Raw genomic sequence first — 20,434 nt, 5'->3', positions numbered from 1 at the left:
TGTGCCAGAACACATTCTAACACTCAACACAACTATTAGAGCTCTTATAGAGGGATGAAGAAAAAAAATCATCATGAAATCTGGAACACATTTTTTTATTCGGGAATTTTCCTCAATTCACAAATATAATAGACATAGAAAATATCACATTGAAATTTTCTTTCAGATCTGATCACATAAAGTTAACCCATTAAGAAGTGTGAAAAGATCATAATTTTAAAATAAGTTAAAATCTTTCTGGTCTTAAAAAACCAGTGTGTTCTTAATAAGTTTCTTTTAAAGGCATTTGAGAACTTAGAAAATAAAAACATGTAATCCTCAATATTCTAACCAAGTAAGGTCTTTACATAGCATTATATATCATCTTTTATGACCTATACATTTTAAAATCATTATAAACAAGGATGAAAAAAATTAGTTCTTAAAATATCTGGCAATGCAAATGCTCTCTCAGGATTTGGTATTAAACACAGTCTCTTGCTTCCCATCTAAGTCATAACTTCACTGTTTTTACAAATGCACTTAAAATTTCATTACTTCTTCCCTGGCTGGTTTGGTTTAGTGGTTAGAATGTCGGCCTGCGGACCAGAGAATCCCGGGTTCAGTTCCCACTAAGGGCATGTACCTTGGTTGCAGTTAGTCCCCGCAACCAGTCGATGTGTCTCTCTCACTTCGACGTTTCTCTCTCTCTCTTCCCCCCATCTCCCTCCAGCTCTATCTGAAGATAAATGCAAAATTATCCTCGTGTGAGGATAAAAAATATATATATATCTTAACTTCTTGTCTAATTTAGATGTGTCTTAAAAACAAAAAAACAAAGCCAATCTGAAAATATCCATATAATATAAAGCACTGTAATAAATATATAAGAAAAGGACAAATAGAAAAATGCCCAAAAGATTTAGTAGATACTTTACAAAAGAGGATAGCAAATAAACATATGAAAAGATGGAGGACTTAACTGGTCATTGTGAAAATGCCAATGATAACATTTTGATATTGCTATAAATAAACTCTCCATAGTGTCTAAAATACAAAAGCAGACATTACCAAGTTTCTGCCAAGATGTGTATAAATGCGTACATTAGGGGAAAGTATGTAGTGGTATCTTCTAAAGCTGACAACAATACTCTATAACTCAACAATTATCACTCTAGATTGTACAATTGTTTGAATTTCATTCTATATCTCAAGACATAGAAAATAATATTCATAGCAGCACTATTTGTAATAGACTTTACTGGAAACTGCCAACATGCTATTAACCATAGAACAAGTATATAAATCGTGGCATATTTATACAATGGAAAGTTATACAGCAATGGAAATGAAGCAGCTATAGTATGCAGCAACATAAGTGAATCTCACAAATGTGTATGTAGCTAAAGAAGTCAGACATAAGAGTGCATAGTATGAATCTATTTAAATAAAGCTCAAAAAACCGGTAAACCTGAACTGTGACTTTAGACTCAACATAATGGTCAACCCTGTCAGGGAGAGTGATAGAGAAGGCATAGGAGGTATTTGGGGGAAATGATTATGTTCTGTTTGATATATGAGTACTAGTAACATGAGTCTGTAACACAACAATTTATCAAGTCATACACTTATGATTTGGGAAGAAGGAAAGTTATCTTCAATAAAAATTTTATATTAAAAAGTAATTATTGTAAGTGCTCAGGGAAGGGTTTATGCCTGAGAGGGATCTACTAATGTGCTTAAACTGAATTATGTATTTGAAAATTGATAAAAGGTAAGATCTCTTATCTTGATTTCATTCTCTTTGGACTTAAACTTCTCTCTATTCCCTTTATATCTCTGAAGAGGTTGAGGACATTTTGAAGATCCTTAATGCCCTGAAGATATTAAAAGGAAGTTGAACTGGATATACATTCGGTTTGTATCAAAGGGATAGATGTATTTTGCAGTTACTTCCATGTATAATTACATTATTGATTACTGTCCTTGCATAGGAATGACTTCCAGGAATTCTCAGAGGGCTGACTAGTGGGATAAGATAATGCATCAGGACCAGAGATCCTATGAAGGAAAAAAAAAAGGGTGTCTACAACCCTTAGCACTGGAAATATAAGGCTAGTGGACGAGAAACACAATTTGAATGTACAGACCAAAAATTAGTCTATGGAAAATTCTTCCAATAAATATGTATCCCAAATTATAAGTATTTATTTTGGTTTCTCATCAAAATGAAGTTCTCTCCTGTAAAAAAATATACTTTTCTCTCACATTGATGTTTCTCTCTCTCTCCCTCCTTCCCTTCCACTCTATCTGAAAGTCATTGGCAAAATATCCTCAGGCGAGGATTAAATAAATAAATAAATAAATAAAAGCATAATTTTTATGGAAATCAGACGAAGTAGATTTATCAGTACTCCCGTATCTGTAGGAAACAAACTTAGTGCAGTTCTAAGAACAGTGCAGTCAATAATCAAAACAGATGTTGGTCAATCATGTTAGGGAAAGATTGAATTATTGCTATTTTCTCTATTGAAAATGATATCATAAAATTTTTCAGACAAAATGAATGCAGCCAAAAAAGTAGGGAAAAGTTATTTAACCAATAAAAACATGATTATTGGTTTTTGGATTTTGTGATCATTTGGTATTGTCTGAGCTTTTAAATTTGTAACTTTGTATTTATTCTCTCATTATAATTACTAATGTTGTACTTACTTTTATATTTGCTGTATTGAGCTTTTTCTTAAGGTGGGTACCCCTACATTGTATAGTATTCTGACACCACAAAACTCGAACCCGCTTTAGTAGGTTCCACTGCCCTTTATCTCATCAAATCTTTCCTTTCTTCTCTCTTTCTTATACGGTAGCTTCCCAGACAGTGCCTGCATCTAAAACCAAGTTGACCATATGTATTGAACTGAAGGTTGATTAACCAGTTACTATAGGCAGATAACAGGAGAATGGGGGATAAAAGAGGAAAATAAGCTTCAAATGATCAGTGCTTATAAAAGGCATTTTGAAATACATGCTGGGAAGGGCATGGCCTAGATAGGGTGTCAGACAGTTTGACCTCCACTGGGCAACAAAGCTGCCTTCTCTCAGTCACGGCACCTCGGACAGATAGAGCCCGCCTCTCTGCAGACGGAACCCAGCGGTCTAACCCAGTTGCACAGCTGTTAGAATGAGTACATTCCCAAGCCTCAGTTTTCTCCTGTATAAACAGGGATGACAGTGAAGTTAAATGAGAATTTTTTTTTTTTTTTTTTTTGTGGGGGGAGCTGATTGACTTCAGTTTTATGAGTTCCAGGGAGCAAAATCATTCCAAATGCATTCTCTTTTATTTTCTCTCTATGTGCAAAGGCAGTTGCAAAATGCTTAGTTTAGTGTCTAGACTATTTTAAAAAACACTCACAAGTATGACATTATATATAACATTTTTAGGTGGAATGATTTAAAATAATGTACTTAAAATGTAGGGTAAGAAAAGTGACTTGTAAATGATAAACATTCACATTTTTATAAAATAAAAAAAATTTATAAAATACTGTCTGTGATTTGATAGTATGTAACACAGAAAATTAAATTATATTATTACTGATGAAATGATGATGATGTAATAGAAGCTTTACTCAGAATTATGGGGATCCTTGAAATGTCTCTTTCTACAGAAATCTCTAAGCTTTGCCTGTATCTCTTGCACTTATTTTATCTTTTTAAATGTTTTTAATCCTCACCCGAGGATGTTTTTCCATTTATTTTCAGATAGAGTGGGAGGGAGGGAGGAGTAGAGAGAGAGAGAGAAACACCCATGTGAGAGAGACACATCGATTGGTTGCCTCCTGAATGACTCGGACCAGGGCTGGAGATGAATCGCAGCCAAGGTACATGCCCTTGACCACAATCAAACCCAAGACTCTTTGGTCAGTGGGCTGACGCAAACTGCGGAGCCAAACTAGCCAGGGTTCTCTTGCCTTTATTTTAAATCCAGTTTCAAGTAATGCAATACTAAAACCTGTTTCTCAGTTGTTCCTAATCTTCTCTGACTAATGACATGGGCAAATAAGGAAAAAGTTCCTAAAATAGTCATAAATATTTGTTGACTAAACAGAACAAGATGAGGATTATGGGAAGTATGATGTATTTAGGATTCCAGTGGAATTGAAACAGGCAGTTAAATTTGAAATCCTTGACTGGTCATATACAGAGCCCTTAAAGATGTGATTTGGAGACTACAAATCCAATGACAGTGTGAGGTCAGAACCAGGGGAGGCATCTTCAGTCCCTGCTCTACTGTATTTGATGACCACTCACAATAATTGTCCCATAGTGTCACTTTTATTCCTTTTTATGTGAGGAAAAGTGTAAAACGCTTCACGTTGCTCTCTGTGGCAGGTGTCCAGGATTCTGGTAAAACGCCACTTCCTGGGTTTCTCTCCATGGGGTGACAGCCGTCCACACTCTGTGTACATGCCCCTTGTTTCCAGGTTCTTTCAGAAAAATACAAGACGCATCCTGTTTAAAAAAAAAGTTTTGTTTTTTTTCCAGCTTGAGGTAGTTTTTACACAATATCTAGCAACAGTTACCCCTTCTTGCAGGAACACAAGCAAAATAACCATATTACAGCCCTGGACGGTTAGGTTCAGCAGCAGAGCATGGGCCTGTGGACCAATGAGTCGCAGGTTTGATTCTGGCCAAGGGCACGTACCTCGGTTGCGGTTCATCCCCGGCCCTGATGGGGGTTGAGCGGGAAGTAACTAGTCGGTGTGTCCCTCTCATGTCGATGTTTCTCTCTCTCTCACCCTGTTTCTCCCTCCCACTTTGTCTGAAGATAAATAGAAAAAATTCCTCTGATGAGGATTAAAAAATAATAATAGTCACCATATTACAAGTTGTGTTTTGTTTTATTTACGTTTTTAAGTTAGCGAATGCTTTAGTAATAATAGAGTTTGGGCTCCCAAAGTACTGTGATTTCACATATACAAACACAAGCATATTCACATGTGAAGTATTCCACTAGGCATCTGTACGCGTGTTCTGTTTACTTTTAAAAGTTTCGTTGAAAACACCCTGGCCGCCCTGGCCAGTTTGGCTCAGCGGTTAGAGCGTCGGCCTGCGGTCCTGAGAGGCCCGGGTTCGGTTCCCGCTAAGGGCACGTACCTCGGTTGCAGTTTGTCCCCGGCCCTGGTCGGTTGTGCGGATGGCAGCCACTCGATGTGTTCCTTTCACATCAATGTTTCTCTCTCTCTCCCTCCCACTCTACCTGAACAAAAAATGGAAAAATGTCCTCAGGTGAGGATTAAAAAAAAAAAAAAAGAAAGAAAGAAAACACCCTGGCCAGTTTGGCTCAGCGGTTAGAGCATTGGCCTATGGTCCAGAGAGACCCGGGTTCAGTTCCCGCTAAGGGCACGTGCCTCTGTTGCAGTTTGTTCCCGGCCCTGGTTGGGTCATGCGTGTGGCAACCACTCGATGTGTCCCTTTCACATTGATGTTTCTCTCTCTCTCTTTTCCTCTCTCTTCCTCTCTCTCCCTCCCACTCTATCTGAACAAAAAATAGAAAAATGTCCTCGGGTGAGAATTAAAAAAAAAAAAAAAGTTTCATTGAAAACATCTTTGTCTATATCTAGGTCTAGGAGACCAGTGGTTTCCATCCATCTTCCTATTTCCTTCCACCCAGACAATTAAAAAAATGTAAAGGGGAATGGTGTGTGATCGCTCTTATCCCATGGTATTTGTTTTATCCTTACGATAATTTTTGAAAGTATGTATCAGGAGAGGTCAGGACCAAGGGCAGCGGTTTAAGATATAAACCAAAAGCAATTACTTTTTCTCTAATTGAGGGAGAAATAACACAGGGAAGACATACTCACCAGTTCCGAGGAAAATAAAAGCTTCCTACCTTGCAGCCGCTGGCTCGCCTTCCTGAGCTGGGAGAAAAGGACGACAGAGCACTGCAGGTTTTCCCAGCCTGGGCACTGTGCTCGGCCGGATGGGTTGGTGGGGAGAGAGTGTTAGTTCAGGTCCTTATGGAGTCAGGTCTCTTCTCGTCCAGTCAAGCCAATAACAGTCCTTCCGTCTGAGGTTCCAGCAGGTATCACACAAACAGCAGGTACTGGAATGCCTGTCCTCCCCCGTAAAGCTACCCTGGAGAGAAGGCCATAGAGCCATCAAATATGTCCATGCAATTGCAGCTAGACCATACACGCCAAATAAACCAGGAATCCTTTCGAACTATATCCCTAAAGTCCAATGACAATTTACTTTCCGATTGTACTCCACCATAACAAACTGGTTCTGTCCTGCTTAGAGGGAGTTTCTACAGACTTTAGTTATTGTCATCGATAATCTAGTGACTGAAGTAAGTTACAAATGGGCCCTTGCCTGTGAGAAACCAGAAAGATCAAGATCCCCACAAAAGTGTTTTGTCTTGGGGACCTCTACCAATGTGGAGTAATTTAACCTACTCTAGAATATGAGATTGCCTTAATTTTGCAGTGACATGCTCCAAATCATTCCAATTTCACCGTCTCTGTCTCTCTCTATCTTCCTGTTACACAGGCCAATTCCTCAAACTGCCCCCACCCCACTCCCAGCCCAGCAACTCCAGAATTGTTCATTCCATAACTCAGCTCTCTATAGCTCCAGCCTGGAATTTAGCTACACATTTATTTTTATCTTTTTAAAAACCCTTTTACTGATTAATGCATTCCATTAAACAAGGTGCCCTCTACTGGACTTCACACAGCTCCCCCGTCACCCCTTCTCCCCTCTCCAACAGCTGCAGCAGCCACGGTCTTTGTGTGTGTGCATTGCCTCTGAGTCACACAGATGAGTGAGTAGCGTTCTTATTGCCTAACTTAAATATTTTTAACTCTCAGACTTGCTGTTCGAGTCTTTGTCCTTTGGGGGAAGCTGTCCAAGGTGCGTGAAGCTCGCACTGCATGGCTGACTCCAATCTGATCACTTCATTTTTCAGACAGTACTGAGTGTACACCACGTTTCCTTAGACATGATCTCATCTTATCCTCACAATAACCCCATGACTTTGATAGGACGGGTGGTGTATCAGTCAGGATCATGTCAGGGGACAGAAAACAAGAGAGAATTTAATGTGGATTTAACGAGGTGTAAAGTTGTAACTACTGAAAAAGGGTAAAAAGAGAACTCTGTTTCCCAAAGGTAACTACTTCATAGAGCCCTTAAGGCTGAAGGAACAAAGGGATAGGCTGCAATTAGTACAATTCAGGAGCTTAAAGAGGGTTCTGGGGGAGCTGAAATACAGATGGCAATTTTTCTGGAGTAATTTTGCAAAACAATCAGATGAATAAAGCAAAAATAAAGCTGAGAGAAGGTTACCAAACCAAATATCTTAAGACCAAGCTGGTGAGTGGTAGGGGTGGGACTTAACATTCAGATATCTTGATTGTAAATGTCATACTCTTTTCATTATGGCATGTTTTCTGAGGCCTGGAGGGTTGAAATAACTCTCCTCGAATCACAAGCTATTTCAAAGGCAAAAACTGAAAACAATCTCTATCTCAAAATATTTAATTTGTCACTTTTTCTGTATATCACCCTGACTCAAAAGTGTCTCGAGTGTATGAGGAGAGCTCAAGTGTAGAAGAAAAGAGAAGTCCAGGCTAGGAAGAAGGGAGGATTGCAAAGGTAAAGCTTGTAGCAGGAGACAGATAAGCTGACAAGGGAAATAGCTAAACTGAGACCATCAAATGTCCCATTCATTTATGAGTTAATTCATTCAACAAACAAGCATAGCATGTCCACCTCATTCTGGGTGCTATTTCAGGTGATGGTGGCTCATATTTGAATAAAAATTCCTGCTTTCATGCAGCTAATCTAGTGAGGGAGTGAGATAATAAATAATATGAATAGTATATATGTTTTCTCAGAGAGTAGAAAAGTAAAAAGGTAAGAAATATCAACAAAGTGGTTGCATTTTTCTATAGGATTGCCACAAACCTCCTGGTGGGGGAGGTAAGTTTGTAGTAAAGGCCCTAAAGAAGCAAGCAGATGAGTCATGTAGGTATTTGGGAGAACGTGTTCCAGGCTGAAGGAGCAAGCTCACAGAGGTCATGGGCAGAAGAGGAATAGTGAAGAAGTTAGTGTGGCAGGAGCAACATGAAGGAGTGGTAGGAAATGATGTTAGAGAAATAACAGAGGACCTGTTCACGTGGGGCCTGTTGAAGGTCTCCACTGCAATAGCTCAGGCTATTGTTCATTAGTATCTGCTCCTTCTTCTGAAGGACAGTTTTATTCTTCCACCTTGGCATCATGTGTGGCAATGGGACTTGCTCTGGTCAGTGAAATGTGAGCATACATGACGTATGTTTCTTCAGAAAGAAGCTTTAAGAATTAGCATATGGTTGACCACATTCTTCTTTCCTTTTCCAGGGTGACCAGCTCTATCAGTCTGGTTCACAGAGGAGGGCTATGTGGAACTGAGCTGCAGGGAATCTGAAATGGACATGTAAGGTAAGACATCAGTCTATTGTTATAAGCCACCAATATTTTCAGTTTATTACTGCAACACAATTGGGACTATTTTGGATGACAAGTACTCCTCTTCTGCCTATGTATGATTAGCGTATAGGCCCGTTGGCTATTTTTCCTCTAAGTATAACACTGTAGGGGTAAAAGAAATATGCTACCTTGGACTTGATGGTGCTCCAGGGGTGCATCTTTTAAGAGAATGCTTCTCAGATGGACAGTGATGCTTCCATCTAAAAGGGAAAGGTTTAAGTCACATCTTTGGTTACACTCTTTCACACAAGCTTACCAGTTAAAGAAAAATGCCAGAATTGGATGCTGCTACTTATCACTTTTTTAAAATTATTTTTTCAATTACAGTTGACACTCTTGTTTTCTGTTACTTTCAGGTGTATAACAAAGTGGTTAGACATTTATATAATTTAAGAAGTGGTCCCCTTGATAAGTCTAGTACCCATCTGGCACCATGCATAGTCATTAGAATATTATTGGCTAGCCCTGGCTGGTTTGGCTCAGTGGTTGGAGCGTCGGCCTGCGGTCCAGAGAGACCCGGGTTCGGTTCCCGCTAAGGGCACGTACCTCGGTTGCAGTTTGTCCCCGGCCCTGGTTGGTCGTGCGGGTGGCAGCCACTAGATGTGTCCCTTTCACGTCGATGTTTCTCTCTCTCTCTCTTCCTCTCTCTCTCTCCCGCTCTATCTGAACAAAAAATGGAAAAATGTCCTTGGGTGAGGATAAAAAAAAAAAAAGAATATTATTGGCTATATTTCCTATGCTTTACATCCTCACGACTATTTTGTAACTACCAATTGTACTTCTCACTCCCTTCATCTTTTTCACCATCCCCCCACAGCCCCTCTCATCTGACAACCATGAGTTTGTTGTATGCATCTATGAATCTATTTTCATTTTGTTTGTTTGTTGATATTGTTCTTTAGATTGCACATGTAAGTGAAACCATATGGTATTTGTTTTTATCTGTCTGACTTACTTCACTTAGCATAATACCCTCTAGGTCCATCCATGATGTTACAAATGGTAAGATTTCACTCCTTTTTATGGCTTAGTAATATTACCTTGTACCACATCTTTTTTATCTACTCATCTATTGATGGGCACTGAGGTTGTTTCCATATGCTGCCAACTTACTCTTAATAGGAATTAATATGATATGATATAGTACCTTGTCCTAATAATTGGGAGAATCAGAATATAAGAGGGGAGGGGAGAGAAAAAAGAACATTATCTCTCTTCTTTGCATTGTGTCCAACCCTACCCACTTTTGACCTCACAGGCAACCCAACCATCAGTCTTTGCAATCTGTCCATTCATCCTCCCAACTTCACTTTTACATCTTTACATACATGCTGGCCACTCTGTTTTTCTGCCATTGCATTCTGGAAACAAACACATTAATTCTCCTCATGAATAAATGGATGAGAAGAAAAAGGAAGTTAGGATATGAAAACTTTTCAAGGATGATTTTATGAGATACCAAATAAAAAGTAGCAAGACAATCAAATAAGAGAAATACCCTGAAAAAAGAACCATTGATTTTATGTGCCTCTATAACAGTGGTTCTCAATCTTCCTAATGCCACGACCCTTTAATACAGTTCCTCATGTTGTGGTGAGCCTCAACCATAAAATTACTTTTGTTGCATCTTCATAACTATAATTTTGCTACTGTTATGAATCGTAATGTAAATATCTGATATGCAGGATATATTTTTATTGTTACAAATTGAACAGAATTAAAGCATAGTGATTAATCACAAAAACAATACGCAATTATATATTGTGAAATAGTTATTTGTAATTACAAATAAATGAAATTTTGTTTTGAAGTGTGGTGTAGTATGGGTAACAGTCTTAATATAACAACAGAAACGACATTGCTGCAGTTTGTGACAATATGCGTAAAAGGGAAACGTCAGTGCGAAGGTTGAGATTGCTTCTTTCTCAGCAGATCAGAAATTCTCGGGGCAGTCTTTGCAAGAGCACAGCGAAGATCATCTTCCACAACAAGTCTACTTCTGTATTTAGAGTTGGTAACCAACAAGCTGGAAAACCCTGTTTCACAGAGATATGTTGTTGGAAATGGAAGAAGGCGCAACACAGTCTCAGATAGAACAGGATATGATTACAAACACTCGATCCAGAATTTTGTAACTGGCATCATAGAGAAATCAGTTCTTGCTGCATCACTGTTGATAAGTTCACTGAACTCCTCTTGTGTTGTCTCAGGAACATCTTCAACTTTGTAAATGGGCTTCTGGCAAATGCAAATGGGGTGTCAGGTAGATTTTGAAAGTACGATGAAATTTCGTCTGCAAGCATGTGCAGTGTTCTTTCACAGAAATTATCATCATGATCCTTTTGTTTGGTTCAATGTCATGTCCCTCAAAGAAAGCAGATAAGGTAGACGACATGTAAATTTTATTTTCATTCAATTTTTTTTTTTTTTTTTGCCAAAGCTGAAGTTTTATTTGGAATGATCGGATCTTTTCAGACAAATTGAGGCATGTTGCATTTGATCCTTGCAGTGATAAATTTAACTCATTCAAGATGGCAAAGATGTCAACCATTTAAGCTAGTTTCTGCAGTTCACTTTTCTCGCTGAAAAGTGCTTTGAATTGCAATCTTGCTTTCTGATTAAAAAAAGTTTTGAGTTCATCACGAAACTCAAAAGCACACTTTAAAACTTTTCCTGTCAACAACCATATCACTTCAGTGTGAAATAGCAGGGCATTGTTCGGCGCATCCAACTCATTGCACAGTTGCAAAAACAGTCAACTGTTTAAAGTGCTTGCCTTTACAAAATTGACAGAACTTATGATGCTTTTCATTACTTCTTGTAACACTTGTGGTAGTGTCTTCGTTGCTAATATCTGAGGATGAATCATACAGTGAGTTCTGACAACTTCTGGTGACTCATTCAGTACCAAACGTTGAAATCCAGATCGACATTCTAGCATAGCTGGAGCACAATCTGTGCAAACACCACAAACCTTTTCCCAAGAGATCTTATGCTCTTTCAGAAATGAACTAACTATGTTGAATACATCACATGCAGTAGTTGTTGTTTCAAGAGGTTTGCAGAAAAGAAACTCATCTTTAAAGTTGCCATCATTAATATACCTCACATAAACCAGTAACTGTGAACAGTTTGCAATGTCTGTAGATTCATCAAACTGGATGCTAAATATTGGAAGAGGAGCAGATTTAATTTCCTGGATTACCTGATCAAGAATATCGGCAGACATGTCATCTCTTCTTCTGCAGACAGTGTGGTTAGATAAGGAAATTGCACTCAATTTGGTAACAAATTCGTCTCCGATCATAACTCAAACAATGTCTTTGGCCACTGGAAACATTACAAATTCTTAGCAATGGTGTGAGGTTTCAGAGCTTTGGTGATTCTAAGTGCCACCAAATATGAAGCTTCAACAGCTGCTACATTTTGTTTGTAGTACTCGCCACCAGTGTCAAGTCTGGCTTTCTTGAGTCCATCAGCTTTGCTTCTAAAATAGTTGGTTTCCTTGCTGGCAAAGCTTGGATGCTTGCTATCAAAATGGCATTTTAGTTTGTTCAGCTTTATAGATTTGGCTGATAGAATTTCACAACAAATAACACATTGCGGTTTCTCAATTCCTGCTGTAATTATTGAGGTAAAACTATACTGTAAAAAATCTTCAGTATATTTTCTTTTCTTAACATTCTTCTCTACGTGATCCATTGTCATGGGATGGTTTACTAATGAAAATAATATATAACAGTAGCTTTAATAATACAAAAGATGATATATGGCATAGTTTATTTAATACAGTTTATTAAAGTTTCCTATGGTTTACCATTCCGTGTTGTTTTTTTTACATAGCTGTTAATATCACAAGGGGGCAGTATTCACATCAACCACAGCTGAATATAAAAAGACTGATCAGCATCCAGATTAAGTTCCCATGGTACAGATATATATATATTTTTTGCAGTAGTTGATGATTTTATAGTACAGAATTTTACATTTACTCAGAAATTATAACTCATGAAGTGCCGTTTTACCTTCAATACTACTGCTTTCAACACAGGAGCTACTTTTAACAGAGTAGCTTTCTACACAGTAGCTGCTCTCTACATGTGGGTATGGTCCACATAAGTACATTATATTGCCAATCCTGTCACATACACCTGTAATTGTATGGGGTGTATGTGCTGGGGTTGGCGCAATGATGTCATCACGCCGGGTACTCGTATGTGGCGTATCTGCATGTGGGCATATCTGCATGTGGGCGGAACTGCCTGTAAATGGATAGAGGAGTTCCTAAGACCATCAGAAATATGTGTTTTCAATGGTCCTAGGCAACCCCTGTGAAAAGGTTCTTCGACCCCCAAAGGGGTCTTGACCCACTGGTTGAGAACCGCTGAAGTAGATGGATCTAGTGGGATGATTATTCAAGAATAAGAAAACATAAGCAAAGGAATATGAATAAAGATATATAGAAAGTGCTCTAGGAACAAAAATATTAATAAAATTGAAGTGAAAGGTATATAAAATTGTATGTAACGCCAAAGAACTGGGATAAAATAGTGGAAGGCCTTAAATTCCAAACTGAACATTTAATATACTAATGGACAAATATAAAAATTATTTGAACAGGTGATTGATTTAGAATTGTAGAGTAACTCATGTCCTGATCAGATGTGGCTGTAAGAAAAATTAAGCAGCAGATAATTAGAGGAAAGGTAAAGCTGGAGGAAGGAATACCAGGAAATAAACTAAAATAATATTTTAATTAGGAGGTAATAGGGTCTGAACACAAGCAAAATTGTTGAAGAAGAATATGTTTCTTAATTTGTGTCTTCTGAAAGCAGAACTTGTGACAAGACAGTAGATAAACAATCAATGGAGAAAGATGTACAGATCTAAGAGATAAAGACCAAGTAATTAACTTAGAGAAATGCATATATTCAAAGAATTGAGAAAGGCCAACTAAGGAGATTGAATTGAGTAGGCTAGGAATATGAAGCAAAATCTAGGAGACTGAAATTCCTGAAAACTGAAGAAAGATAGTTTGATGAAAGAATGAACTGTTTAATACTGCAGAAAAGTAAGCAAGGTATGATAGAGTCCTAATTAAAAAATGATCAAATTCTCCTTCTACCCCTGTGTCCATAGCCTTTGTAAAGAAGTTTGTAAACAGATGTAGTCTGTTTTCCTACTCCTTTTTGTTACTTGCTTTTCCCAATGGAATGCCACAGTAATGGCAGTGTACCAGCTGTGTGTAGGACTCAAGAGACTTTGCATACTTACACTGTTTTTTGGAATCCTGCTTTCATCATTTGAACAAGCTTAAGATAGCATGCTGGATGAAACAAGTGTAAACTGATTACTCCTGTTACTTCAGCCAACAATCAGTCAGCTATCCTCAACCAGCCAGTTCCCAAACAAGCCACCTGTTCACATAGATAAGAGCAAGTGCTATACAGGTTAACTCAGCCAGACCCAGATCAGCAGTAGCACTGACAGGTACACTTAATAGTTATTTCAAGTCAGTAGTTTTGGGGATAGTTTATTACATATAAATAGGTAACTGATACAGAGAGAAATCTTTGCAGGAGCAACTTTAGGGAAGTGATGGTAAGAGGCAAGCTGTTAGATTCTAAATTGTTGAGGAGTTATCAGGAATTGGACAATGAATATTACAAAATAAACCTCTTCTTGAAGAGAACAGAATTTGAAAAGTTGCTAAAGGTATTATTTTTATTGTGTGTACAGATGAGTTTTAACTGTTTTAGGAGATGAGAATAAGCTAATAGAAATGAGATGAACAGGCCAATGAAAGAAGATGCAATTGAGGTATCATTTTATCCAGAACAGGTGAACTCATATGTGCAGACAATTAGAACATGTTGGTAAAGAAATAGAACAAATATCTTAAAGAAGATATAAGGAGAAAGGCAGTTGATAATATATAAAGAATGAAGTTGAAGAGAAATAAAGTGAGGTCATGCCTTTTCAGTGAAGCAATAAAATCATCTGTTAAGTTAGCTGATTTTCTGTTCTTAAAGTAGAGACAAGTTTTAAATATTGATGAAAGATATTTAAAATGTAGTAATTTTGGAAATGAATCAAAGGATAGCTGAGAGGTTCAGAAAGTGCAGGTGAGTCTGAATATCAAACAACAAAACTGTGTCGCATGCACTGTAAATGTATGCATTATATTGGACATGAGGAGCAAAAGCATACAATAAAGAACTCTGAAAGATAACTTAAAGATGCACAAGATAACTTTTTTATTTTTTAATTTTTAGAGAGGAAGAAAGAGGGAGAGGAAGAGAGAAAAACATTTATCATCAGGAATCATACTGGCAACCTTTCAGTGCACAGGAGGACATCCAACCAACTGAGCCACTCTAGCCAGGGCACAAGATAACTTTTTATTTCTAAAGTTAGATTTCACTAAGTAGTCTTGTTAATGTAGACAATCAGAACAATGGGGAGTCTACCCCATTGGACAAGATGGCAGCAGGGGGAGGTTCTTACATTGGGCATGCTGAAAGCTAGAAAGAGGAATGGATAGGGCCCCCAGTGCACCAAAAGCTAGCAAGATAATTGGATAGAAAAAAAGCCTTCTCCTCCCTATCCGTGTAAGAATTTTGGTGGGCTTGAACAGGAAGAGGGATTTGGTCCTTGGGATGGGAGTCCAACATTCCCCAGGTCCTGTGGCTGCTGAATAAACCTCTTTCCTTTTGCACCAGCACCTGCCTCATGAGTTTGGCTTTCATTGTTTTGTGACAGGCAGTCAGACTTCTGTTTTTTTTTTTTGTTGTTGTTGTTCTATTTTCTTTGTTGATTTTTAGACAGAGAGGAAGGGAGATGGAGAGAGAGATAGAAACATTGATGAGAGAACATCGATTGGCCACTTCCTATATGCCCCTCACTGGGGTTTGGACCCACCACCTGGGCATGTGCCCTAACTGGGAATCAAACCAGTGACCTCTTGATGCATGGGTTGATGCTCAACCACTGAGCCACACTGGCTGGGCCAAACCGCTGTTTGATTTATTTTTGATTGGTTATAGTCTCACTGGTAAGTCAATTCTGATTATTGCTTTTTTTTTTTAATTTTTTTTTTTTTTTTATCCTCACCCGAGGACATTTTTCCATTTTTTGTTCAGGTAGAGTGGGAGGGAGAGAGAGGAACAGAGAGAGAGAGAGAAACATCGATGTGAAAGGAACACATCAAGTGGCTGCCACCCACACAACCGACCAGGGCCGGGGACAAACTGCAACCGAGGTACGCGCCCTTAGCGGGAACCAAACCCGGGTCTCTCAGGACCGCAGGCTGACGCTCTAACCACTGAGCAAAATCAGCCAGGGCAATTCTGATTATTTTTATTTGTTGTATATCTTGAATTAATACTGTTAGAATAAATAAAGTTTACATAGATCATGCATATAAAGAGTTGGAAATTTCATAATTTTGGAGACTTAGCAGTATGCATGTAGGGTAGAAGAGTGGGACCAAATCGAGTTTTGCTACCAGGATTTATGTTGGGGTAAGAATGCAAATTATTAATAAAAAAATGTACAGAAAGCAATGCTCTCTCTTTGCTTATCAGGCTTAACATTGGATTGGGAAGTTGATGAGAAAGTGTTCCTGGGCCTTTTGTGTGGTGATAGCAAACAATATCTTCAGTCCAGGATGCTGATTGAGAGGGATGTTGATAAAGGAAAAGAATGAAATGAAGGTACATTTATACAAGAGGGGAAGATTTGATTTTTATGGCAGTCTCTCAGGATTTTCTTTCTTTAACCTGCAGTCTGAAAAATCAATTGGACTCAGTATCTTTACTTAGGGCTAGTAACATTAACTCATAGAATTATTGAAAAATCAAATGAGATGAGTGTATATGAAAGTGCATTCAAAATCTAAAACCCCATACAAATGAAAATTATTTGCTACAACTAATGGCAAAAATATTTAAAATAACTTGTATTAAAATTGACTTTTAAATGATACAAGAAAAGGCCTTATCATATTGCTTTAGAATAACTGGTTCTGTCTTAAAATGAACAAAAAAATTTGTCAATACCCTGAATGTAACCTGTTACAACATTTGTCAATATATGTTTTCATTTTAGGTATTCAACATTCACCAAAGAAACATGCATTCAATTACTTCTAACTTCACCAGCCCTACATATCTTATTGCTTCTATTCTACAATGTTTATATGAACTATTTTTTTATTTTTTTCTAAGTCCTCACCTGAGGATATTTTTTAATTTATCTTCAGAGAGAGAGAGAGAGAGAGAGAGAGAGAGAGAGAGAGAAACATGAATGTGAGAGGGACAAATCAATTGGATGCTTCCTGCATGATCCTGACCAGGGCTGGGGACCAAACCGCAACCAAGGTATGTTCCCTTGACCAGAATTGAACCCATGACTCTTTGGTCCATGGGCCAACTTTCTAACCACTAAACCAAACTGGCCAGGGCTCTTACCACTTTGAAAGTAAAGTCCTTCATGGTAAGGATTATTTGCTCTGTTGATCTACATGGATATTGATAAAGCATAAGATCGTTTGGTGCATGATTTTGAGCATTAATATTTTCCCCCTGCTATCTTAAGCAGGGAAGAAAACAGCATAATTTACCCTGATAGTTTGTATTATGGCATTAAGGAAATAAGGTATCAGTGGACATATATGACAAGAGGTAGGGAATTTAAAATTATTTATTACCCCCATTTAATTCTCCTGATCTGTATAACTTCTCACCAACTCGTTTAGTTTTAGAGATGATTTAAAAGCGAATATTCCATACCATGTGTAAAAGATAGTTTCTTCAATAAATGGTGCTGGTAAAGATGGATAGCCACAGGAAAAGAATGAAATTGGATGCTTACACCATATACAAAAAATGAACTCAAAATGGTTTAAAGACTTAAGTGTAGTACCCGAAACCGTAAATCTCCTAGAAGAAAATATAAGAAAAAAAATTTCTTGACATTGCCTTTGGAAATGATTTCTTGGCTATGACACCAAAACATAGGTAACAAAAGCAAGATAGATAAGTAAGATTACATCAAACTAAAAAGCTTTGGCATAGCAAAGTAAACCATCAACAAAATGAAAAGGCCAACTATAGAATGGAAGACAATATTTGTAAAGCATACAGTATATCTGATAAAGGGCTACTATCTAAAAAATATAAGAATTTCCTACAACTCAATAATAAAACTAAATAAAATAACCTGATTAAAATTGGATAGAGGACTTGAATAGACATTTCTCCAAAGGAGACATACTAATGGCCAACGGATATATTAAAATGTGCTCAACATTACTAATCATCAGGAAAATGGAAACCAATACCACAATGAGATATCACCTCACCTCAGCCATCATGTTAGGATGGCTGGTATTTAAAAAATAAACAAACAAGATTTGATGAGGATGTGCAAAACAGAGAGCCCTGTGCATTAATGGTAGGGATGTAAATTTGTTGTAGTCACTGTGGCAAAGAGCATGGGCGGTTATTGAAGTATTAAAGGTAGAACTACCATATCATTCAGCAATCCCACTTTGGGTAGATGTCTATCCAAAGGTATTGAAATCATGATGTCAAAGAGATACCTGAATTTCTCTGTTTTTTTTTCAATGTAATTCCCAATAGCAAAAATATAGACGCAATTTAAATGCCCACTGACAGCTGAATGGATAAAGAAAATGAGATTAGATAGATATAGGTGTAGATAACAGAATATTATTCAGCCTTAAAAAAGAAGGAAATCCTGCGATTTGTGACAACATGGATGAACCTGGAGAACATTATACTAAGTGAAATAAGCCAGACACAGAAAGGCAACTACTACATGATACCATTTACATGAGGGATCTAAAGAGTCAAACTCACAGCAGCAGTGAGTAGAATGCTGGTGGCCAGGGGCTGGTTGTGGCAAGGGAGGGAGGATCACAGAGAACCAAGTTTCGGTTACATAAAATGAGTAAGTCCTAGAGATCTGTACAGCACACTGCCTATAGTTAGCAACACTGTACTGTATACTTAAAAATTTTGCTAAAAGGGTAGATCTTAGTTTAAATATCCTTATTTTAAAAAACAAACAAACAAACAAAAAAAAACAGAGGTCAGCAGGAAACTTTTGAAGGTGAGTGATGTGATTATGGCATAGCTCATGGCAATGGTTCCATAGGCATATACATATCTCCAAACTCATCAAGTTGTTTACATTAAACGTGTGTTCAGTTCTCTGTCCATCACACCTCACTGAAGTAGTTAGACATTTTCACTGAAGTAACTGTGAATATATATTATTGAAGGTAACATTATGTAAAGGTACGTCAGGTTTTTCATTTGATTACAAGTTTCTCTAAGGCAAGAACCGTATCTTATTCTTCTACCACCGATAGAATGTTATAGGTAATAAATATTTTTGACTTTTGGAAAAAAAAAAAAAAAAAGTGAAGATTCCCAAAGTGAATGGACACATATTGCTGTACTTTCTCTTTTCCAAAAATGTACTTTGAAAGGAAAGGGACGAGTTTTCCTAGAGATGTATCTAATTGTTTGACAATAATTTGTAGTCCTTCCAAAATAGGACTAATTATCATCATGTAGGCAGGGAAGCTTAGGTTGCAATTTGTAATTTTTAGCAGCCTTTTACTTGCAGTATTTTAGAGTTGCTGCAGCAGGAGGTAAATTTCTGTACAGAATCATGTGAATTTGAATGGAAATACTTAAAATGCTGTATTATGGAATCACTGAAAGTCAGGTTCAGTGAAATAAATATATCTGCCCTCTGTTTATAGTATTTAAACCTCTCCTGTGTTCCACATAATGGTGATGTGGATTTTGGTTTCTCTAATACCCTCTTTTTTATAACAGCTTTTATTGAAATATGTGTACCTGCCATACAATCCACATATTTCAAGCATATGATTCATTGATATTTTTTAGTATATTTACAGTCATGCAACCATTACCACCATCAATTTTAAAACATTTTCATCACTGTAAACAGAAACCCTGTACCCTTTATATCCTCTTAAATGTAGACGTGACTTGAATTGGTATTCACTTACAGATATAGTCTAATGCACTGGCCAATATGCTAGCCACTAGACAGATATGACTTGAGAATCTGAATGGTCTGAATTGAGATGCACTCTAAATGTAAACTACATAGAAAAAATTTAAATATCACATTAATAATATTTATATCAATTACATGTTGAAATTATAACATTTTCTTTCTTTCTTTTTTTTATCCTCACCCGAGGACATTTTTTCAGTTTTTGTTCAGATAGAGCGGGAGAGGGAGAGAGAGAGAGAGAGAGAGAGAGAGAGAGAGAGAGAGAGAGAGAGAGAAACATCGACGGAAAGGTACACATTGAGTGGCTGCCTCCCACATGACTCAACCAGGGCTGAGGACAAACTGCAACCGAAGTACATGCCCTTAGCGGGAACCGACCCTGGGTCTCTCTGGACTGCAGGCCGACGCTCATCACTGAGCCAAACCAGCCAGGGCGAAATTATAACATTTTCATATACTATATATTTTCACATAAAAACACTGACAAAGTTAGCTGTATCTGTATCTTATTTTTTTTAAATATGGCTACACGAAAAATTTAAAGCACACATGGGGCTTGCCCTCTGCTTCTACTGAACAGTACAATCTAATAAGTACTGAATACAATGCAATTAGTTTTCTCCCCTTTGGGACACTGTTTTCTATTACTGCAGCCTTAGATTATAATAATTTTTACAAACCAGATTACACAGTTTAGGTTTGTATTCTATTTCTCATCTACTAAAACCATGAGGTCCATTTTAAGAGAGTCCGGCTGGTGTGGCTCAGTAGTTGAGTGTTGACCCATGCATCCAGAGGTCACCAGTTCAGTTCCCTGTCAGGGCACATGCCCAGGTTG

General features: G+C 37.6%; 1 long non-coding RNA gene across 1 annotated transcript in view; it reads left to right on the top strand.

The window, feature by feature from the left end:
* Positions 1-16,200, top strand: part of LOC118629268 — a 28,693-nt gene extending 12,493 nt beyond the window's left edge. Inside the window, exons 2-4 of the long non-coding RNA XR_004959464.1 lie at positions 1,825-1,896; positions 8,386-8,466; positions 16,101-16,200. This is a non-coding gene — a long non-coding RNA (uncharacterized LOC118629268). The remainder of the gene's footprint in view (positions 1-1,824; positions 1,897-8,385; positions 8,467-16,100) is intronic.
* Positions 16,201-20,434: the final 4,234 nt, after the last annotated feature.

The sequence above is a fragment of the Molossus molossus genome, unplaced genomic scaffold (genome assembly GCF_014108415.1).
Source record: "Molossus molossus isolate mMolMol1 unplaced genomic scaffold, mMolMol1.p scaffold_m16_p_14, whole genome shotgun sequence".
Classification (NCBI taxonomy): domain Eukaryota; kingdom Metazoa; phylum Chordata; class Mammalia; order Chiroptera; family Molossidae; genus Molossus; species Molossus molossus.
The sequence above is the reverse complement of the archived record's forward strand: the minus strand, read 5'-3'. Positions and strand labels throughout refer to the sequence as shown.